This window comes from Aptenodytes patagonicus, chromosome 2 (genome assembly GCF_965638725.1).
Source record: "Aptenodytes patagonicus chromosome 2, bAptPat1.pri.cur, whole genome shotgun sequence".
In the NCBI taxonomy this organism is placed as follows: Eukaryota; Metazoa; Chordata; class Aves; order Sphenisciformes; family Spheniscidae; genus Aptenodytes; species Aptenodytes patagonicus.
In genome coordinates this window covers 80,951,801-80,976,091 of record NC_134950.1, presented here as the reverse complement: position 1 = coordinate 80,976,091, position 24,291 = coordinate 80,951,801, and the positions used below count along the sequence as shown (strand labels likewise).

The following is a 24,291-nucleotide window of genomic DNA, read 5'->3' as shown; positions in this document are numbered from 1 at the left end:
GGAAAAAATCCTCCATCTTACTTGTTCAGGTGACAACTGGAGCGTCGCATGATAAGTAGAAAACATGACTAGTTCTTTACGATGTGACATTTTAGGACAGATTGACAAACAGCTTGAATGACATTTGAAAATGCAAGATGTTGTAAGAACTCACTGCCTTAGCTATATGTAAACACTGCTGGGAGAAAAGCAAGCTTTTATTTAAAAAAGAAAAAAGGTAGGGGAGAAAAGAGCAAGCTATGCTTTAAGCTATTTCCTTGTATGATTAACACCTGGACTGTCTTCAGAAAACAGCAAGTCTTTCTGCTTTTATAATTTCAATGTGGTTATTGACTCAGCAGTAGGGTGCTTTTTTTCTTTACCTGATGCCTTACTGAGTTCTTTGCAGTCTCCTGACTCTGTTAGGAAGCTAAAATTGGAATTTTAGCTATCAGACATAGAAATCATTAACAACATTTATTGACTTCTAAACACTTCTCCGTTATCTTGACGCTGTCAGATCACCCTTATCCACTTTCCGCAAAACATAATTGAAAAGAATAACATGTCTCAACTTTTGTGGACAGGTAACAGACTGGAGAAGATTTTTATCTGAGAAAACATCATTCAAGATGAAGCTATAAGAAGCTGCATCTGCTAGCAGTAAGAACAGCTTTAACAAAGAAATCTCAACTAAAAAGGCTGTGTGCCTCTTCTACTTTGTCCTTTGCGTTAAACCAAGAGACGTTTTGCAGAGGTCAAATAAGAAAGTTGTAATGGAAGTGACACAGAAATCCATTAAAGCTGACTTCAGATTTTTAGATTTCATTGTCTGTAGCTTCATTGCTTAGCAAAGTTCAGGTTTTATGGTAACAATTAATGCTCTGGGTTTGAGTCTTGAAATTTGATTCATGTATGAAACTCCTTCAAAAGAGTAGGTGCTCAATGGCAAACTGCTTCAGGGTGAGTAAGCGAGTAAGAGGAATTAAATGCAGCTTTAAAGTAGTGGTCCTATTTATCAAAGAGCATTCTCCATAAGGAGTAATAATATCCTGTCAACTAAGAAATGAAGAAAGGGTAAAGAGAAGATAATTAAAATTAAAAGGCAAAAAATTCTTTTAATAGAGCAGAAAGTAGAATACAAAACTTAAAAGCTAAAAAGGAAGCATACTGTAAAAATGTAAACTCTTTTTGTAATACACTAGCAAGTGAATATAATTTTCTTATATTTCACTTTGTATTTGGAACCAAAGCAACATACAGATATGTCTTGCTGGAAATGTATGATTATTTTTCCTTAGAAACTTGCAAGTTGGAGCAAACCTTTGCCCTTTTTGATACGGATTAAATCTGTTCTGAGGATGACATGGCTGGAGCCTTCTTTTTTTTTTCCCCCTTTAAGTTATGTGTTGATAAACAAAATAAAATGCTGCCCCTATTTGCTAAGCTTTGTTTCTTTTTGTCACCTTGTGTGCTTTTGGTCTCATAGATTGTCCCTCCTCAGTAAATTTATCAGACAATAACATCATGTATTTAGAAGTCCAGACACTGGGAGATTAAAATGCTCATCAGATCTACGTATGTGAATTGTATTATTTGTGTTGATCTGGAAACTGTATTTATTAGTATACTTTCGGGATGCTGATTGTGTTGTGCTGCCAAAGGAAAATAATCCTCCCTGCCGTCTATTGTGTTTTGTTGAATTTAAGCAGGTTTTACAAAGTTTCTATCAGGTTACAGTGCTGTGGGAATGTGTAGAATAGATGCTACAAAATTGTGTGAGAAGGATGAAAGGAAGGTCGAGATGAGCGCTCAGGAAGTAGCAGGGTGTTAGGAGATGGGTCTGGAGTGAGTTCAGAGCAAAGAGGCTGATCAGGATGTGTGGGAAACAGATACGTTGTTCTCAGTTGTAAGATGCGGAAGGCTGGTATTAATTTGTCGGGAGGAATGTGATGAAAAATGAGGCTCGGATAACTGTCTGAAGGTTTGAAAGCAATCCTTGATGTATTGTGAAATATGTGGCCAGTGACATTTTCTAAAACCAAGGATGGCATGCTGTCAGCTCCGCTTTACAAGAGGACTCCTGATTTTTTTCTCTTTTATTTCAGTACTCTGTGATAACGATAGCAATAGACGACGATAATGCTATGGGATACGCCAGGAAGGTGATGCAGACATGCTGCAAGTGGCGCCTGAGGTTGTGGTGTGGCACTGCACAGGCGCAGGGAGCCGTCTCGCAGCCAGCGCAGCAGCCAGCCTCCGGGCTGCCCGGCTGGTGGGGGCCAGGAGCCCGCGTGGGACTTCGCAGCGAGCTGGTGGTGTTAGCTCCATAAATAGCTCTGAGGCACGGTCCTGTTGCATCACTTTAAAAGGAATTAAAGTGATCATCGGGTCATGCCCAGAGTGATACTCCCTCCGGTTCTCCTCCGGCAGCGGTTTGCCATCAGCTTTGCCAAAGCGCGTCTCTGAGGACAAACCGCCTGGCATCTCTCTGTGACTTCTGCGGTAGTTGTCTCTGTTGCTGAATGTGCGCGGAGCACAAAGGTAGCCATATACTCACGGGTATTGTGTGTTCAAGTTTTCTACTGAAAGTACACTAAACTCAAACCTTTATGGGGCACCTGAAATTTAAATAAAGAAACAAAATGCCTCAGCCCTGATAATTCAACTCGCTGCATTCACACCAATCATTTTGGTTGTACAAGAGAGGGAAGGAAAACTTGCCCTGACATGAAATGCCAAGTGCAGCCTGACACCAGACTGCAGAAGGTGTTCTCGAGGGATGCTAAAATTGCAGTTTGCAGAAATCCTAGTTGGGAGAGGTAGAGTGCTGTTTGGTTTTGAACAGCAAGTTTGCAAATGCTTGCTGAGACTTTTGCCTGGTGACTGTAGTTGCTGCCGGCCTCTTTGAAACATACAGAAGCATGTTTGCTGTACCGTGGTGGTTAGAAAATATTAATTTTGTTACGCACGAAAGTCCCTAATGAAAGTCCCTAATGAAAGGTTGACCATTTTCTGCCACTGTTAATTTCTTAACTTTTTGCAAATGTCGTTGCTGCTCTGATTACAGAATGCCAAATTGAATTTGGGGACATACGCAATATTCTTTTACCACTAGTCTAAGTCAAATAATTTGTAATGAGACAAAGAGTTAGTTGAATGCCCAAATTGGTTTGTTTACTTCAGTAGCTTAACTGCATTAAAATCAAAGAGCTCGCGTGGGCAGGGGGTAATCTGTGTCATTGCTGGACGCCATTAATCACCCCTTGACTGAGGGTAACAGTTTTGAAAAGTGACTTACAGATGATTGAATAACTTTACTCTCTGTGCCTTTAATGGTTCCCAGCAGGCTGCTAGTGTGCAATCACAAACATCTGTGCGTTTGAAAATTTCCACTTCCCCAAACAGAGACATATTTTACAAAGAAAAAAAGAAAAGAAATAAAAAGGAGAATTTGTTTTCGCATGAGTAGCTTTTTGGAAAAAGGACTAACTGGACATGTTTCTGCTTTAACTCTTGTATGTGGTAATATCATCTGAGTTTGTCTTTAGATCTTTATGCTCTTGATAGCATTAGAAGATTTTTTGTTTTTTTAAATTTGTTTTTGTTGTTTTGGCTCCATGGGATCTTTTTGACATTTGATATCCAGTAGTGAAAGAAGATGTACTCTACTTGCCAAATACCTCATGGATGTTTGTGTTTTAACAGTGCGTTTAAAGTAAATGTAGCCACTTGCCCATAGACACTGCAGAGTGTGCATTACTTATTCAAAGCTGATGGTTCCAGCTCTTTTGGAAACCAGCTTAACAGAACAGAGAACAAAAATGGTTTCTCCAGGCAATCCTACTACTTCTAAATTCGTCTTTTAGACAATCATTTAAATACAGAGGGAAAGAGCGTTGGGCAGTAACTACGCTTCCCCTCTGTATTGTCAGTATTTCCCAGTGCCGCTTGGGTTGCTCACCGTGCCCCAGGTGGGTGCTGCATGTTTGTTGTCACTGTCACAGAATCACTGAGGGTAGGTTGGTTGGGACTGGTGGAGATCGTCTGGTCAACCACCCGTGTTCAAACCATGTTTGTTTTCATTTAGCCTCTTCTAGCACATTTTGTGGAGTATCTCAAATTTAGAAACTTCGTATTCTTCAGGACTTTCAGTACTTGTCCTACATACCCTGTAGAGAATTAATCAGACTAACATCTTGAAAGTGTGAGATTGATAGTGCTGTTTCATTGTTCACTTTTCACTGTTCTTGCAGTGAAAAGACCTCAGCTAAGAGGACTTGGTAGGTATAAAAAAAAGAATGAAAAAAACCAACCCCAAACCAAAACAAAACCCAAAGGAAGGAAGAATGCCTCCTTCATTGGTCAAAGGTAATTGGTTCTGTACCGAACACACGTTTTAAGTTATCTATGGGCAAGGATATGACAGGCTTAATCAGTTTCATGAAGCAGTGAAAATTCACTGTGTAATTGAAAGGTGAAAGGTTTGTTACTGGGGTAAGATAAAGATATCCTTGAGTTAGAAGTCTAACAATTAATAATGAAAAGGAGAGTGGGATGAGTCGTCTGTGTTCTCTAATAGCTATGCAGAATGGGACTCCTAGGTAACTATCTGTTCCTCTAGAATACGTGAAAAAAAAGTTGGTGTCTAGTGGGAGAATAGCATGTCTAAAGTTTCTGTTAAATACCTCTATGATAAAGCTAACTAGTCTTAAAAGACTGGGCTTCTTTTCTTATTTCAGCATTGTTACTGGGGGTGGGAAATGTTACATGGATTCAGAGTTCCCACTTCACTATCACGTGGGGAGAGGGATTTTTCATGCTGTCTCAAACTTGTCCAGCTACTTAGGTGAGACACCCTTTGTCTTTAATTTGCCACCTAAGAGGTCTTGTGTCCCTGAAAATCCTCCTAATCAGTTCTTTGTGAGCTTCTAATCTGTTTAACTTCTGTGGCCTGTGGTTTACATGTAAGGAAATGTACTCGTCCCTGCTGTCTTGGACTGAGCACCCAGGGGGTGATGCCCAATTCTGAGCAGAATACACGAGTTTTGAACTCCTCAAATGTATTCTGGCTTGTCATCTGAACTGGTCATTCCTATTGTTGGTAAGGAAATGGTGGAAAAAAGCGTGGCTGGCAGAGGGATCATAGTGTACCATTTTTTTTTCCCACTAACCTCATATGTTTCATCTGTACATGTGTTGTATTACCTGTTTCCTTTTCTTTAGATACAGAAAATTACTTTGTGATTAAAAGCAAATCCACACTAAGACAGAGATGTCCCATGTACAAATCCTTCCCTGAAGAATTCCTGTAGCCAGAGGATTTTGAGCAGCTACAGTAGTAGTAAGGTGGCAAGGGTTGCTTGCAAAATCCCAGTGCCAAAAGTGGATTTCATGTTTGGCCATACGTTTAGCCATACTGATGGTCCTGATCCTGTTAAATGCCTTCCGCTACCCAAACTATTTGTATACATATATATATATTTGTAATAAGCAAGACAGGGTCTTTGTGTGTCAAGACCAGGAAAATGAGTTTTCATCCCATCTAGGGAGAATCAATAACAGGAGGATCGTTAGCTACTGGCACTTGTCCTGGAACATAAACTGCAGATGCTGTTAAAAGAATGTGGCTGTAGATTAAACCTCTCTTTAGCGTGAGCATCCAGTAGATCATCATGAGGATAGAGCATAAATCATATTTAAGTTTTAGAATGTGTTTCCTTATAAAACAAAGGAAACTAAGAAATCTTTTGTCCTGTGTGATTCCCCCCCCTCCCCTGCCTCCTCTAGTGCTTGTAGATAGTGTTGGATTATTCAGATGCAAATTGTTTGTTGTGAATTTATCTCTAAGATTCATAGTTTCACTACTTCTTTTTTTCATTATTGGTGGCTGAAACTTGGTTACTTACCTGTTCTTTCTCTTCTCTGCTGTAACAGTCAATACCAGTGCCCAGTTCTGCCGATGGATTTAGTGATACAAAGCTGGGCTCCCACCGCCCGTGTCTTCTGTAGGCAATCGGCAAATGGTGATACCTACTAATCATAACAAACTGAGGCTAGATCTGCACAGACACTGGTAGACAGGCGGCTTTGGATACTGTATTCACTCTTCACTTGCGCACGTACAGTTGCTGGTTTATGTCAGCTCTGAGCTTTTCTAGTGAAATTTTTCATCGCAGCTTCTGAGCAGCCATGCTCTCAGGCGGTGGGTAGGTCTCCCTGCGCCAGCCCCAACGCGTCCTGCGTGCTGCACAGCGTGCTCCGGCTGTACCTCCTGCAGCGTCTCCGTAGGAGTGAGACCTTGTGGCTCAGCTGTGGGAAACCATCGGGATCGTTGCAGAAATGGGAGACTACAGTAAGTGAAACATGCTCTACTCGGATCTACAGATTCCGTCATGTAGGTGCTCTGTATTGCAGCTTGTGTCTTTAGAGACCATGATAACTGAAGCTAAACAAAGCCAAGCAGCCTTTACAAGAGGTAATAAAAATAAACAAGCATGTACATTTCTCTTCCTAGATATCTTCATTACTCTAATGGTTTTGAACTGAGGCTGTAATCTAATCCTCTAAAGTGTCAGCCTCCTTTGTTTATACTTGGCTTCTCTTCTGAATTATGGAGTCCCACCCTCTCTTGTGCTTGCAGCAAAGTTGGTTTGGTTTTTTTTTCCCCTCTTCTAAGTTGGTAATCAAAAAGCATGATCATACGTTGTGCTCTTGCCTAAGTTTCTTCTACATCTACCTTTGTTGACACCAAGTGTTAATAACAAAATTTTATTCTCCTGTTTTTGTAGAGAATTTTCTAGCTGAAAACTGGACCCCCGGAGAGCATGGGGAAAAGTAGCATGTGTGAGCAAAACCAAGCCGGGATATTTAAAAAAAAATCCCCCCAAACTCATACCTTAACTAACTGCTAAACAATCCTAACTCCCTGTAGATTGAGGTGTGGTATTTTGTGGCAACATGCCTATAGTGTTCCCAACCCTTTGCTTCTTTTCTGGCTTAGGTGTGGCAGCAAAAGCTGTTTGCGATGTTGCACCATGGCCCATGGCATGGAAGTGGCCTGACTTCAACAGCTTTTACGTATCTCTGCAGAATTCTACATTACAGTGATACTTTTAAAACAGTAGCTTCGTGTTGGTACACGAGCCAGCTTCTGATAAAGCAAAGTGCTGGGAGGAACATTTTGTTCTGGAGATAGTCCCCTTGAAGGACTAATTGAGGATTAAGGCACTAGTTAGTGATTTTTAAGAATAATGAGTTAATAAGAGTTGCCTTGTAATAAAATACAATCAACTGTGTGAGATAAAGACAGTAAGGTCAATTTTGCATCTATTTGGAAATGACAAAAAAAATCTTTTTGTATACTTATCCATTCCTATTATATTTGTTTGGAGTACTTTTGGTTTTATTCTGAAATACTCGCATATGCAATTATCTTCACAGACTCCATTGGGGTTATTGTGTGCATTTCATTTACAATATAGCTCTGAAGAGTGTAGGTGTTCCTAAATTATTACGTGACTATTTTATGCTTTTCATCTTCAGATGTGAATTTTTAGTGCTGACTATTAAATACCAATATTTGTACTTAAAGCAAAGTATATGGTTGGTCAATAAATTAAGGAATTATGGAAGGAGTTTTGGATGGTCTGAGTTCACATGTCTTACAAAGATAACATTATCTTTACATAAAAAAATGGATATTTCTGTCTACTAAAGTAAAAAGAGTAACTTCTAATCAAAACTACAATGGGATAAATTATTTAATAAATTGGGCAGACTTATTTTGCTGTAGGTCAATTATTTGTGAAGCTATGTCACGTATAAAAGTACAACTTTCCTAGGTGTATTAGTATAAAATAGCACGAGGGATGTCTCCAGTGTTCACTTCACCCTTTTACTGACACAAAAGTCTTGACTGGAAACCAGTCAATAATAACAGTATCCAGCTTTTTTTTTTTTTATGGTACAGTTGGCACAAAAATCATAAAGAATATTCAACAGGGAACGGTAAAATTCTTCTGGAACCTGAATATTCTGGTATATTAAATTTAACATTTAACTTTCAGTGTCATGTTAAGTGCAGGGAGGTCCTTGTCACAGCGTGCATGGGTGTCTGGGGTAGTCGGGCCGGCCTGCAGCATGAGCCAGCGATGCGGAGTGATCTGCACTTGTGATGCAAGGTCTTGTGCAGATCAGCTGGGTGTTGCAACCACCATCGGTCAGCTGTTGGGTAGCAAAGGGGCTGGTGATAGGAGCCCTTTTCCACCGGGAGCTTGAGTCTGGCTTTTGGGCTTATGCATGGGGATGTTAATATGAGTTTCCTGGCACAAAAGAAGTGACTCTTTCTGGCAGTGCTTTAAGCATTTTTTGTTTTCAGTCATGTAAATTGTGTGTGAGCTGCAGAACAAGATCAGCTGCGGTGTAAAAATGGAAAAATTAGAGTGCAATTAATATTTTCTGCTTTAGTAAAGACCAGGTGGTGGAAATGACACACCTAGCTATTTTGTGCTTTTCAGAATTGTGCTGTTATCATCTGGTTTGCATTAGAAACTGTGAATGATACTGGCAAAAGAAGTGAATAGGAGAGACTAGCATCAAAGCTAACTACTTTCCCGTATTTTAAGGTAGACATGAAAAGTCCGCTGACCTTTTTCATGCTTGCAAGCATAATTACAGCTTGAAAAGTATCCTTATAGAAAACAAATTTTCAGCCTTGGGATACTTGGGATTGTGGAAGATAGGCTTTCAGAATGAAAACAACATGCTCAAGCATTTTTTCAGTTTTTCTAAGAATATACAATAATTATTTCTTAGTTTCAAGACTTTGGAATAAATCAGATAAAGCAGTGAGTGGAAAAACTCTCTCTCTTCTGCGGTGACCAATGGGTTGTTGTCTGCTCTTCATATTCAGCTGTATACAAGGGAAGATGTTGAGAAAAGCCTTTCTTTTTCTCAAAAGCTTTGAAGGGTGCTGTTCTTTATTTGCGAGTGGGCTAGAAAAAGAGTATTGCTCAGCTTCAAGCCTTGGCTGCCATCTCTCTCAGCATATATGGAAATACTACCCAGCTTCAGGGTACAGACATGTGAAATCTGCAAGATGAAGGCTGCTTTTTAACAAACATAGTCAGTATTGATTTGTGCATTTATTAACTTATATTTTGATTATAAGTTCTTTGTTTGCAAAGTACAGAACATGATTTGTTGCTAAACAAATTATAAGCTAATATAGGCTTTTTTTTACAAGGCCTGTATGATGCTTTTATTTATTTATTTTGATATCAAATACCATCTGCATTCTTTATTATAATACTGCAGTTTTAGCAGTTAGTGCTACATTGCTAGAGCTGTACCACATATGTTAATAATTTCTTTACTAGTTGTCACTGATCTCTTGTTCCATGCTGTTAGTTCTGAAATTTGGGGCTCTGTTGCTTACCTCTAAATTACTGATCCCTCAGCCATGAAATACATTTCAGGTTGTTTTGATACTAGGTAGATGTAAACTTAGAATATTTTAAACCCAGCACTGCTGTGTGTGTTGACTGCTTTATTTATTATTTAAATACAACACAACTTACCTGAGAGAGTGCAACTCGTTCAAATGCAGAAGACATTTACAATGCCTCCTGCACTGTCTTTCTGGGAGTTAGCTCTCCTTGAATAATTACTGTGGGTTCATACTTTGCAATCCTTATGCAAGTAACTTCTGGATGAATTGGTTTATTTTGCAGTCAGAGTCCTTTGTTCGCTGGACTTTTCTGAGAGAGAGCGTATTTAGCTCTTTGAACAAGAGCATGTCTCATGGATTGTCCACCAATGGCTTCCTCTGACCAAGGAAGAAGTGATACTGAATACGGAGAGAGAGTGGCCATCATCTCTGTTCTACTCTGACTTGGCTATAAAGTCAGTTGGAGCTAATTGTATTAGCGTAATTCAGCCCTCTTACAAATTCATCTGAACTGATCAGACAAGTAGAGAAAGATGACTCTGCAGGGAAATACCCGAATTGTTCACTCACACTACTATAACGCTGAAGATGATGGCAATTTAAGGGCCCTGATGGCGATTTAAGGACCCCAGAACTACCCTGTTTCCATGTTGTTTGGTCCAGCTGCATTGAATGCGTTCTGGTATTTAAACAAACGAACAAACAAAAAACCAACTTTATATGATCAGAAGCACAGAGGTACTGCTTCTTCCTTGGTGTCCTGTCGTGCATCTCGTTACCGTGTTCTGAATGTGCCCACACAACACCTAAAGGCAGAGTAAGCTCGTTCTGTTTGTGGTTCAAGCTGGCTGGCTGGGAGCCAGCTCCCATCTGAAAGCAATGCAGCTTTTCAGTTCAGTGCAGTGCCAGACTTAAGTTAACACAACTCTGCTGTGTCTATGAGTTGTATTTTTTCCCGTGGGTTTGTTGGACAGCTTGGAGATCATGAGGTATTAGCCATTCTGCAAAAGATGACATAGCTATGCTCTGTGTCACATATGTCTTTTGTTTCTTTGGCAAGCAATGAATTGAGATTCTTGGTTAGAAACTTAAAGGCTGTTCACTTCTTCTCCTCTACCTACATGCCCAAACCCATTTGCTGTTTGGAACTTTTAACAACATTGTGTTCAATTGCTATTTTTGTTACTGCAGCACTTCAAAAATGGGGTATGGAAGAAAACCAAAGTCAAGAATTTGCAAGTTAGAAAATTTGTAGCTAACTTTAAAACTGGAAAATCTAACCCAGAGGTTTTATATCTGTATCATGATAGTTTAATTCACATCCCACTTGCAAGCTAGGCACCCAGAAAACAAGGGAGGTGCCTGTGGGAAGTTAGCCTAAGTGACTTGTTAATCATAGCTGAGTGAAGGGATAGTGCTGCCCCCAAGCTTTGGCTGGAAACCTCAACTCCATCCTTCTCTCCTCTATAACCCTCAGTGTCATCAAAGTGAGAACCTACCTGTAGATGACCTCTCCCTCCCCCAGCCTCTCTAGCTGTAGCGAAGTGTGGAACAGAAGCAGGGCTGAACGTGGGAGATGTTGGAAAAGGACAGAGCAGCAGCAACAGGCTGGTGAGTGAAACTGAAGCAGCTTCCAGCACTGGGCGATGAGCCCGAGCACGTAATGCAAGCAAGTCCAAGCATCAGGTGACAGACCAGTAGTGGCTGAGTAACAAGGAGCGGAAGCAGGAATTTTAAGTAGTTGTGGTCAGCTCGAGCTCTGCAAGGGTCACCGTTCAAACATGTTTTCCTGCCCTGCAAGAAAATTTCGGGTCTGTTCATTGGCTGCGCTGTTTCCATGTTTATCGCAAAGGACCACTTGTTGCGGGAACTTAATTGGTGGCAGGCCACCAAATTCCTTTGACCCTTCAAATGGGAGAGCAAAAGAAGCTAAAGTGACATTTTTTGTACTTTTTTTTCACCCCCCTCAAAGGGAGTCATGATATTCTTGAGAATACAAACAGAATTCATTTTTATCAACAATGCTATCTCTCTGCTGGTTTCAGAAGCTTGGAAGTGATCTTTATCAGAAATTAAAGGTCGATCCTCTTGAAGAAGGGGTGATGAAGTCACGAGGGTGCAGGCTGCTTGCTGTCAAGCGGGTTCTGTGTTCCCTGGATAATCGGAAACCTTGGCTGCTGCTTTGTCATTTAGAAAAGCTAGTGTGTGTTTACAACTATACAGGAGAGAAGCTATTTTTTTTTCCTAAAGATGCCTCTAGATAGCTCTGGTAATTTCTACATGTCTGTTAGCTGGGGCTGAAAACCACAGATTAATGGGCAATGTTCTCTGTAGCAAGAAAATCTGATCCCAGTTGCAAGATTAAACTGTGACCTGCTCCTTTTTAGCACCAGACCTTTATTTCAGTATTTGTAGAAATTTGGTTGAAGGGCTTGACCTGGTCAGCCATTAAAATACATTTTTTTAACACTTGCTCAAAACCTGGTAACGGTTTCTTTTTCTAAATGTGCAAGGCTGTGATTTACAGCCCCTGCTCTCCTGCCCTGGGTGGCACTGTCCGGACCTATGACTGTTCCAGAACGTGGATGGGTTGGCAGGTGTGATCGCAGTGCCTGTGAAAGTCTCTCATCTATCAAAGGTGGTGTTGACCATGAGTTTCATGATCTAAAAATATTTTTTTGAGTGGGTGACTACAACCTTAGCACCTGTAACCTTGGATTTTGAAAGGTGTATTATTAGTGTTATTGTTGTTACTTATTTTAAAGAAATCCTTGCCTGAAATGGGTTGGTATCTAGTCATTCTTGTAATTGGTTACCTAAATTTAACAGTTCAATTACTTGGGCCTCTATTTTTTTTTTTTTTAATTTTCATATTCATTTTAACTTTTTAATTTCTCTTTTGTTGTTGTTGTGGGAGGAGGAATAGAGCTGATGTGTATGCAGGATCAGCCTCTTGCTTATCTTTGGTTCATAACTGTGTGTGTAAGAACCTGGGGGAGTTTCAGATTTAGCAGTTTGTTCTGCTTGGTTGGAAGGTCTGATGTTGGCCAAGATAATTATATGTATAACTTCCTCCTGCTCTTCACGTCGAGGAAGAAGATGAGCTATAGATTTTGATTCTTCAGCTTTACTGGATGAGAGGGCAAGGAAATTGAAGATTACCTTTTCCTGCACTGTTGTTTTCCTCTCACTCATCTTTGTGACTATTTTTTTCAAACCTGTGTATATGTAGCAGTATGAAGACCAACTTTTAGGGGATCCGACTTTGCTGCTTTATAACTGAATTTTTACCTTTTTGGATTCAAACTTCTTTAAAATTTCTTGTGGGTGGAACAGTTTTATTAATCTAATCTTTCAGAATTTGGGTTTTTTTTTGTGGCTTAAATATAATGAGTGTTGCCATCTGTTGCAGACCTGTAGAACTTTATATGTCTCTCTTATTGGAGATTATAGAACGCATTTTATGGGTGGGGAAGAGAGGAAGAAATGGGGGAGTACATTTTCCCTGCCAGCTGAAAGGTGGAAATATGTGCTTTTCTCCAATTCAGAGGACCTCATTGCCCAATATTCTTCACCTGATATTTTAATGTATGATTGACACAGGGCTTTGTTACCATTCTTCATCTACTGTTTTTAATAATTGCAGGGCCAGCGCCCCAGTCTGATTTGGAAGAGTTCATCAGAAATTGGCAGTTACAGGAGGGATGCTCCTTCCCGTCTGTCTCCCTAGGGCTTGTCCTCACACATACCTCGGGCATGCAGTTTGCCAGGTTTGATGCTGGATTGGAACAGGCCTCGCTATATCAGACCTGGATTTGCTCAGTCTGTTTATGACATTTCAAATTTGTATTTACTTTCCAAAGTACTCAGTCAGTGTCAGATTTTGATCAAAAATCAGTCTGAATTTCTGTTCAAGACATGTAGCTTATATTTGTGCAGCCTCTAGTCTCCTCTCTAAGCTTTACAAGAAGCTTCAAAATTTACAAATTTCCTTAGGTCATACTATTTATTATTTTATTGTTATTATTGGTATTTTGTACAAAATTTTAAGCACTGTAAGGAGTACAGTATGACAGAAAATATATGTGATACAATCATACAAAATATATGTAGTTGATGATTATGTGGCTACTAAATGAAAACAAAGGAAAATGTGAAAAGAAAGAGTAGGTAATTAAGGATTGTTTTAAAGAACACTGACAGGAAGCTAACTTATCAGGATGGAAAATCATACATAACTTTAGAGAATGTTTCAAGGAGGGTTTTGGAGTATCTGCAGAATGAACATGAATACGTATTCCATGCCAGAGGAATGTTTTCCTCGTGCCAGGTAACTTTTTTTGTCATCCTGACTGATTTTTTTTTTTTTTTAAGTCATCTTAATCTAGATAAGGTTAAAAAAAGCCACAAAACCCTCTTGACTGCATTGTTTTCAATCTGTTTTTTCTGACTCTGTTTGCCTATTGACAACCCTGTCTTATCTTGGTTTTGAAGACCTGATGTTTTGTAGTCATGTGATTGAACTAAATAATATATTTAGGCTTACTGCAAGATTTAGGATCAAAGGAGAAGTTTACAAGAGGCCAGTTTTCCAACGTTACAGGTGACTTTTGTACTTGTGAAACTGTTCTTTTTCCTCAATTCTGTGTCTCACTGCAAAAAGTGTATAAACCCCACCTTTATTACGTGAGTCTTTTTTTTTTTTTCCCCCCCCAGAAGGCCTGCCATATGCATTAGAAGAAAGGCATCGTGTGTTTGTGTGAAAAGTGTGTGATATGGGTCATTGTCAATGACTAGATCTATAGTGCAGACCACCCTTATATGAGGTATTGGAGGATATTATAGGGAACTGATTTACTGCTCTGTGAACCAGCATGTGAACCAGACCAGAATATGGCCAGTGGATTTCGAGGCTGTTTCTAAGGGGAGGCAAGGTGGAGGTTGGAAATCATCATAGAGTCATAGACTGGTAGGGAAGGGACCTTTAAAGATCATCTAGTCCAACCCCCCTGCAATGAGCAGGGACATCTTTCACTAGACCAGGTTGCTCAAAGTCCCGTCCAACCTGACCTTGAACACATCCAGGGATGGGGCATCCCCCACCTCTCTGGGCAACCTGTGCCAGTGTCTCACCCACCCTCACCATAAAATTTTTTTTTCCTTACGTCTAATCTAAATCTTTCAGTTTAAAACCATTGCCCCTTGTCCTGTCACTACAGGCCTTGGTAAAAAGTCTCTCTCTGTCTTTATTATAAGCCCCCTTTATATATTGAAAGCCAAAATGTTGCTTTCCAGTGCAGCATCTATATGGGTTTTGCTATCTGGGTCACAGATTATTTTTTTGTTTGTTTCCAATACAGGCCTATAAATATATTTTATCTCTTCTGCTTCTTCAGCTTGTCCCAGTCTTGCTTGTCCCCCACCAGTGCCTTGTTTTTGCTCACCTAGCCAGCTTGACTTGCCGTTGCAAGCTTTCTGTGCCATGTCTGCTCTCTGTTGTTCAGTCCTGACCTGTCCTCTTGAAGCCTTGCTGTCCTGTCTCCTCACAGTCCTTCCCTCCCTTCTGCTCCAGCTAATCCCAAACTCATTACCCTGGATACTCTGACTTTTATTCTTTTTTCCTTCAGTAATGCAGTGTCCTTCAGTTGTTTTGTCATAGGCCAACCCTTCCATTTCTTTTCTGTTCCATCTGGTTTCTTGTCAAAGTTTGTTTTGTCCTCCTCCTCCCCTTCTTTTATCTCAGGCCTAACAGACCAGAAGATCCTGATGATGATGATGATGATTATTATTATTATAGCCCTGCCCCCGCCTTGTGTTTTCCCTCCTGAGCCTTATGTGGCTGTGATGGTCTCTTCAACCAGCCAAAAGAATGTGAATTTCCCGTCAAATGAACCTCATCTTGCAGGGGTAGGTAGTTCTCTGCTCATGCCTTTTTTTCAGGAGATATTGCCTCAACTGAACCATTCCCCTCCCTCTAAATAGCTTCCTATCCGTCGTCTTTTCTTCCTTTCTCACCAAGCAGCTTCTTTCTCTCTTTGGGTGTCTCGAGAGAGTCACTGCTAGTGCAGGAGAGTCTCTGCCTCCCACTTTCAGTCCTCTCAGTTTCATCCCCAGTGCAGCTGGATCTATGGTCTCGCTTCCACCAGTTACCATCTGAGGGAGCGTGCTCTGCAACATCCATGTGTAAGCAGGCTGGCCAACTGTTGGTATTGAAAGATGTGATTTATAATACATGTATTTGTCTCATAGCGTTTGACTTTGGCCTAAAGAGAGAGGTAAGTGGAGAAAGCATAGACCTTAGCTGAAACACAATATGCTGCTGTTCTCCAAACATACTGTGTTTATGAGCCAGGATAATTCAGCTGGAAGGATCTGGAAACTTTCAGAAATAAAATGTGGCATTTAATCGTTATACTTCTTATTTTCTGAAGCAGTAGTAAACTCACACCCTTTCACTTTTTGATAGGTGAACCAGCAGGGGCTGAGAGGGTTGGAAGGGCCGACTTGTAAGAGCAAAAGATCTCAGTCAATTTGGACAGGCTGTATTTGTTCCAAGAGCTGGGGCATACACCTGGTGGGTGACAGCTTTTCCAAAGGAGCCAGAGTTTGGCCGGGAAAGACTTGCATTCCACCCTGTGGAGTGAAAGTGGTGTACTGACAGGGGAAAAAAGTCAACATGATAGATACCACTCAAGATCGCTCTGGACATTTTTGTTTTCACCAGCAAATGATGAGGCATCAGCTCACAGTGCAAGGACTGGAACGTGGCCAGGACCGTGGAGGTTGCTAGACAAGTTACTTATGTGACTGAAATGCTTGGCCTGAGCCTGACGTTTTTTTTCCTCCTTAACCAGTACAGAGCGGAGGTGACATGCTTCCTATTAATAGTACACCGTAACAGCGGTCTGTAAAGGAGATAGGTAACATTTGTGCTCCCATCCCTTAACACACTTATTCAATGCAAGATGTCAAAATATATGACTAACAAATGGTGGAAAGTCTCTGTGAAGAATGTCAATAGGTTTTCTGTTTTCTCATTTGCATTTAAGAGTTATTCATAATACTCCAAACAGAAAGCGCTGTGAATGGTAGTAATTTTTCTGTGTGTTTACTAGAGAACTGCATGATAGTATCTGTTTAATAACTCTCAGTCAACATTCAAGCATAGGTGCTGAAGTTTAACCCTATAACACTTTGACTAATACGGAAGATGATGATCTCTGGCCGGTGCTCCAGAACAGAGCAAAACTGAAATGGCAGAATTGTAAAAATATTGCATCAGTCAATATTTGCCTTTACACAAACATACTGAAGTTGGACAGTGTTGTAGATGTTCGGCTCTAGGTGTTGTCTAGTAATTATGTGGAAATAGATTTTGCTTTTCATTTTGCAGCCTGACAAGATGCCCCCAAGATTATCTGTGTGCTTGCTGCCACTGCAAGGGCAGTCCTAGTTCTGGCTGTGTGCTGGTTCATCCTCTGTTGAACAGACTTGCTTGGCTGGTGACCCGACTCACCCAAAAATGAGAACAGTTTTCTGTTGCTCAGAGGGATGAACTGGCTTGCTGAAGCATCGCAGTGAACTCTGAGGAGTGGACAAAGCAAGGGTGAAGGGGGAGCGGGTCCATCCATTCTGGCAGCAGTAAGCTCTTCACTTAGCTCAGCCACCTTGGTTGACCGTATAGCAAATTTAGCTGAAATTCAGAGCAGCAATAGGAAGACGCTTGGTGCCCCGTCCTTCCGCTGTCGCCAAAGGCAGTGGAGTGTCTCAGAGAATAGTCTTCACGATGGTATAGCGTGAGCAAGACCCTGTATCTTCCATAACCTTGGTCCAGGCAGTGACTGAACTGTTCAGCTGAAAGTTCCCCGAACTGTTCAGTCTGCAGTTGCCATGAGAAGCTGCAGTGCAAGTGGGTGAAAACAGGATCTGATTGTGTGAGGTGTCAGACCGCCTTGATAGTTGGCAGTGCCATCCCACCGGCTCCAGCAGCTCTGCAGAGCACAGGCAAGAGGGGTGTTGGGCGTAGGGGAAGGGAGGGAGGAGTGAGGAGGGGAAAGGATAGAGAGGAACATGGGGAGGGGGGGAGAAGTAAAGAAAATGGTGAAAAAGAGAAATGGAGTAGAAATATACTCTTGCATGCTTTTTATGTTGCCTTAATATTTTATAAGGACAATGTGGTAAAAAACAAATGATAAGAAAATATAATTATTCAGATTCCCAAAACTCTCTTGTCTGATTGCTCTGCACTGCAGTGCCTGAAGGATTCTCCTTCGTATTTCTCTGAAAATGTTTTTTGTTGATCATCTGTAGATGTCACTTCAGTGTGAGGTGGTGGTGAGGGTCACACTAGCTGTGGGACAGCTGGCAGGAGCACCCTGCACCGTCGCTCCTCCAGCGCCACGTTAGGTAGGAGGGAGTGCGAGAGTCGTGCCAGCCCATCTGACCTTGCTGCTTGCTTGCTCTGTGGGCCAGTGTGGGAGCTGGGCGGTCGGGATCATTTTCCTTTCTCGTTCTGGGGTTGATTTGTATATCCACTGGCTGTAACAGGGAGCAACCCGTATGCTCACAGTCTGAGGAGTATCAGAGTATGCAGGTGGTGTGCGTTGTGGAGCTGAGGGGAAGGGTGTGTATTTTTAGACACAGTAAAATAGGATGTGAGGTGAGAGGATCTGGTATGTACCAGTCTGACCTGAACAAAGATTTGAGCTACTGCTGTTTGCTTTGGGGGGAGCCATTTTTCATGGAAGCCTTCTGGGAGGGCTTGCGTCTACATTACTGTTACAGTCCTGGGCTGGTTAGCTGAAGCAAATCTCTTGATTATTACTGTTTTAGCTTGCATTTTGAAGAAACCTTGGATCACAGACATTGGATTCCTTTCCAATGAAACTGAACAAAAAGATGCTCTCTATCTACTAATGGACGTTCACTCCAGGAGACTAGACTAGAAATAGACTGAAGTGAAACACCTCCAAATCTGTATAGTATAGTTATGGACATTGTGTCCCTAACTTTATTACTGGGGAAAAGTTTTATCCAGAATAGTAGCCTTTGGATATTTCTTGTTGGCTCATTAATTTTCAGTGGCTTGATGCCCTTCTCATTTCAAGGGTATGTGGCTATAGTTACAGATGAGTCACAGGCGAACCTTAGACTGGGGAACAGCCTGTGGAAGGGCTGGCGGTAGAGGAGGTCCGTTTCTGTGTGAAAGGCCGATTCCAAGTGGATCCACAGGGATCGGCAGCTTTCTGCAGCCTGAGCTGGATGCTAAGGTGATCGAGTCCTGTGCCAGATAGTGACAATGGCACCACGTTAGCCTGTGTTTATACCAGCATTATAGTTTTGACTTCTGTTGCTATAATTATTACTCACTCTTGAGCCAATTGCTGTTGCACCAGATGGTGAAAGTGATCATGCTATGACTCTGTTTTGCCTTGTCTGAAAGTTCTCAGCATCCAACAGCGCCTGAAAAAAATGTAATCCACTTACTACTGAGCACTTCTGGAGATTTGGCTGCTTTATTGAGTTACTTTAATGAGAGCAAAGTTCCAAAAAATCTAATTAGATTTTTTTATCTGCATGTACTGTATCACATGAACTTGCAGTACAGCCAAGTTTGATCTGTAGATGCATTATGGAAACTCATGTCAGCTGTTCTGAGCATACACACAGAACATACACACACACATGCACAAGACCTGACCTTAGTTTCATTAACATATGATACATGCACACGCATACACATACTTTTTTTTTCTCTCTGTATTTCATTCTGAATCCAGCAAACAGAAGAAATTTTGTTCCTGGTTGAAATGCGTTCAATCTTTAGAGTGCGTAAATGGATAGACTGCAAAAAAGTTAATTTGATTGTTGCCCAATCTCCTGCCTCAAATAATTGACAGAAAGAGTCTAGTCATTTTCTTATGTCATGGCTGACTGCAAGAGGGAAGACAAGTTACAGTGCTGCAGATGGTGCTTTAGTACATCATATCAAAGTTGCGAAACAAACTGGTTAGTTTATATTTCCATGTAGATTGTTCCTTGGCATATACGGTTACTGGAAGTCTATTTTTGTAATTCCTGGCATTCCATATGTGCGGTGGCGTTTTGGGTTGGGAGATGTGTTTTAGACTAATGACAAACAAATAGCAATCCCATCTGTATTTGATTATAGCAAGGAGGGTGTAGAGGAAACAATTCTTTGCTATGGGCTGAATGGTCAGTCACTTTGAGGTTTTCTCTTTGCCTGCCTTTAGGAGAAGCACAGGCTTCCACTTTCTTTTTAATGATGATTTTGTTCAAAATATAAATCTTTGAGGATGCATCTCTACTTGCAAATTTGTGTGCCCAGGACCACTCTCTCACACTGAAGCCAAACGGCACAAGACATCCTGCACTGATACTGTTAAACTTTCTAGCCTTCAGAAAGGGGACTGTGTACGTGGAGTATTTCCCGGATACTGCTGGCTCCTGGAGCATGCGTAGGAGGTGTTGGGGTGAATGATAGCTAGCTCTGATGGAAGCTGTGCTGGGGGTCATTCTGACAAACATGGTGGATAATGAAATTTCCAGTGCCTGGGAATATTTATTGGTACTATTTAATCAGCTTGTGCAGATGTAGCCTTGGTGGCTTCTAATAGAGCATGTACAACTAGGTAAAAATGTTTGGGACAAATTATAATTATATTCTGATGGCAATAAAATTACAAGTTGTACTGATGGTGCTTTCATGTAATGAGGTACTACTTGCGGATGAGTTAGTTTGTGCCCCATGCCGACCTTTTAGCTGTCTGGTTTTAGGTCCATTTTTTAACATATAGGTTTGGTGTGTGCATGTGTGGCATTTGTGCTCTGCAAAATCTTCTAATGGAACTGGGTTCAAGGTGTGACTGAATTCTCTGCCAAATCTTGGTGGTGCCTTTAAATGAAACCATGCTGTAGCCCGTAGTTAGACCGGCATCATTCTAAATAACTAGCCAGGAGATGTACACCGTGTGTCTACACAAGCTAATCTTCTGGATATGTTTCACAGGATTGTTTAACCTATTTGTGTGAAAATTAAAATTCAGCTTATTTTTATTCTTTATTGAAGTGCATGAAAAAACGTGATCAAATCTGCAGTGTATCAACTTGGTTATGGTAGGGGGAGCTTCACAGACAAAATGTTTTTTATAGCTGCTGTCCCATTAGGAGCTGCAGGGAGTCTGGCCTGGAGATGCTTGTAAGTTTGTAAATGAGGACTCTCTGCTAGGCTTCCCCTTCACCTGGCAAGAAGAATGTGAAGAAGCTTTGGGTGTCTGCACCTTTTGGGAACGGGGCGCATAGTAGGTTTTAGAGGGAGAGGCTGGAGATGCCCCCTTAGCAGAAGGGGTGATGTAAAAGGAGAGTGGGATGAAGGGGGACTGTTGTGTTTGCCTCCCTACAGCAGCAGGAGCAGATGTCGGAACCGAGGTGTAGTCACTCGCTCTATTTAGAAGAGCTCAGCTTTTACTCTGCCGAACTGGCTATGGCCTCTGTTATCTGTATGTGTTGGTTTTGTTGAAGAACCAGGGAGAAGAAAGCTAATGGTGGCCAGTGCTCTTAATTGTACTCTGAGACTGTGATTCACTTTTCAGGCTGTCTTCAGAGCTGCTTTGGAACAGTTTCCACAACAGCATTTAAAGACAAAATTAAGGCTTCTATAAAAAAATGTGTGCTGTAACAAATTTCTCTGCTTAATTGAGCAAAATCCAAGCAGGTATGCATTTTAACCAGTAAATTAATATACTGAATTTTTATATCTCCACTGAGTCTGTCTGAAGGGCAGTCCTAGGAACAGAATACTGTCACTAAGTTCCGCCTCCAGGGACCACAGTTGCACATTTTGGAGCTGTCTCCAGGCCACCCTTGCAATCAATATTTACTGTAATTACAAATGAAATGAGGGACTCTTAAAGTGGCGGGTGTGTTTAATAACATATTATAATACTATAGCAATGAATTGAGGATTAATCAAAACTTTTTAAACTGGTGCTGAATTGATTTAGTGATTTGCATTTGGCTTAGTGCTGTATGCCTGTTGACAATAATTTACTTAAAAAATTGCATTGCAATTTCCTCTTAATTGCACATGGTATGCTTCAGGGTGACAGTGAAGATATTAAAATACAAGTAACAGATGTGATGTTTGCTAATGGAGCATCACATCCCATATATTTTCCTCATGCTGTTATTTATTTATCTGCAGATGAAGCCTTTGGCTTTTAAAAAGAGAAAACCCACTTCTTCCTATGAAGTTTCTGTTTTTTTCCAGAGGGCTGAACAGGTCATCTTTGCCTCATAAATCAGTAAGTGAAGAACAGCCAAGTATAATGGTTATGTACCATAACAGTATTGTTACTGTAGGATTATTAAGTCTCAATCTGGCCTTCAGAATTTTAGATGTGCAACACAGCGTTTGGGGTCTGAGCTAAAGATGCCTGGAGGTAATAAACACTTTTGTATTCATGTCAGTGGGCTCTGTAGGAAATCCTTTACAGCTGTGTTCTGCCGCGGATTCCAGATGTGGCCAGGTAAACTTGCTCTTGTCCTAGGTTAACTCTAGGGAAATTCTGTTTCCACAGGCACAATTCTTCTTCCATTGACCAGGAATGACAGCGTACGCAGACCTATATGTTCTGTATCCTGACTCCTTACGTTGCTGCTGACACCCTTGCTCTGCCTTCTCTTAACTGCTCTGTGCAGACACCGTCTCTCTTTTGTGCTATGGGATGATACGGCACCTGAAGGAAGCCAGACTTCTTGAGTAGATACTGATTTTGGAGATCCAGTGATGGGAGGTACTAAGCATGCTTCCCAGCTCCTTCTCTTGCAGCCTCTTACCCTTTCCCTCAAGAAGAGTGGTGTCTTGGTTAAAGACTTTAAAGAAATTGTTTCTTTAACTCATTGCTAAGTTAACTTGAATTAGATTTCTTCTACGACAAATTGCATGTCTTTGCTCAGGAGTAAGTATGACAAACTTGAGATTTTGAAGGTTTTTTCCCCCCACTTATTTAAGTAAAGGAAGGAAAAAAAAAACCACTGCAAACCCCACCACCCTTCCCAACCAACCATTAGAAATGTATTAAAAATGCACTTTATTTGTCTACCAGTAACTGTTGCCTGTGCATTTACTTCTTTGCTCAGCTGTCAGAAAGTTTGAAGGAAAACTGTTTAATAAAACTTTGCTAGGAGAGAAAGTGACTTTGATGAAAGCATAAGAAATTTAAGCCCCTTCGGTTTCAATTTCCTCTTAGTTTTCTCCATAGGTCTATTGAGAATGAAAATGTCCTCTAAACCATGTATCTAGTCTTGTTGTAATGTAATAAGTCCTTTAAAGTCCTTTTCTTATTCTAACGTAGCAGTCGTCTTTACCACTTCCGCTGATACTTGGAACTGCAGCCCAGTATATTCCATCGGTGAGAAGCTGGTGTTCTTACTTTGTGACAAGTAATCTCAGTCTGTCACAGAGCAACTTCACCTGTTGTAGACAAAATTAATGTGATAGTTGCCAGCATTGAGCGGATGCATAGGATGACATGAGTAACTTTCACTCCTGGTTTTTGTGAGTGTTAAGGCAGCTCAGGCCTAGTGCCTGGGTATCCATAGTTGCTAGTACATAACTACGTATGGTCTGGAAAGCACAATGTATCTGTTGGATCATGCTGACGGACTTCATTGTGTTTGATGGAATGCATCACAAGCGTTAGGACAGGCTGACATTTAATATCAGCTTTATCTACCTGCATGACCTCTGTCCACCCTGTGTACTCAAAGACTGATGTAGTTGTGCAGAAAGATGGAAAGGTGTGATTTGTTACCAATAGATTTTTGCTAGGAAAAGCCTCTAAAGCATTAAAATGGAACCTAAACTCTGTGGCTTTCTCTGGCTCGCGGTAACAGTTTTGCAGTATTGATAGGCGGTATAACCTCCCAGGAGAGGCTGTGGAGCCTCCATCCTTGGAGATACTCAAAAGCTGTCTGGACCTGGTCCTGGGCAACTGGCTCTAGGTGACTCTGCTTGCGCAGGGGGGCTGGACCAGATGACCTCCAGAGGTCCCTGCCAACCTCAACCCTTCTGTGATCCTGTAATATCTTTGCCAGTGTAGTTGCCTCTGAAGTAGAAGGGGTGAAGTTGCTATACTGGTAAGGCACTCTTAATGTAGTTGTGATCTGTAATAACTTTGCTCGTGGTATGCTGTACTGAACTGTTTCTGTCTGTATTACATTGCAGTAGCTGCTTTCTCCTGGCAAGGATTTAGGCACAGAGCGATGATACTGTATGGAAAGCTGCATTTTGGTTGCCTATATGCTCACTGAGCTGAGATTTAACAGAGCTTCTTGTACTGACAGTCTGGAATTTTTGTCACCACTGAGATCCAAGAAAGCTTAAAAAAATAAAAATACAAAGGTGCCTACAGGTGAGAAACATTGAGGAATTCTTATTCTGTGTGCATTTATTGTACTTTTGATGGTGGAAAAAGTATTTCTGAATTTTTTTTTTTTGGCAGCTGTGTGGCAAGTGTAATGCATTAATGTGAAAACCAGTAGCTTTTGTTTATAGCTGATAATACTGTTCTAAAAACAAGCTTGCTAGCTTCTGTCAAAATAAAACAACAGAAATATCTGTTTAGTAGTTTTCATTTTGACAAATCAACAAATTTTGACTTAATTTAAATTAAGTGCTTTTCAGCCCTATCCTCCTGCATAGGATAAACTTCAGTAGCTGAGCCTTGCCAAAATGAACTGTTGCTAGTTCTTGCCTTTTGTAGTGTCCTTAAGGTCCTAAGTAAAGTTGGTCCTAAACTGACCGGCTTTTTTTGGAAATGAATAATGAAAATAAAAAC

General features: G+C 41.0%; 1 protein-coding gene across 7 annotated transcripts in view; it reads left to right on the top strand.

Moving 5' to 3' along the window:
* Positions 1-24,291, top strand: part of SEMA5A (semaphorin 5A) — a 365,023-nt gene that overhangs the window by 17,482 nt on the left and 323,250 nt on the right. The window contains exon 1 of one of the 7 annotated variants that reach the window (XM_076330323.1): positions 10,980-11,041. The exons of the other annotated variants lie outside the window; for them this stretch is intronic. The gene's annotated coding sequence lies outside the window, so the exon portion shown is untranslated. Of the gene's footprint in view, positions 1-10,979; positions 11,042-24,291 lie in introns of those variants that run through there. 7 annotated transcript variants of the gene reach the window in all.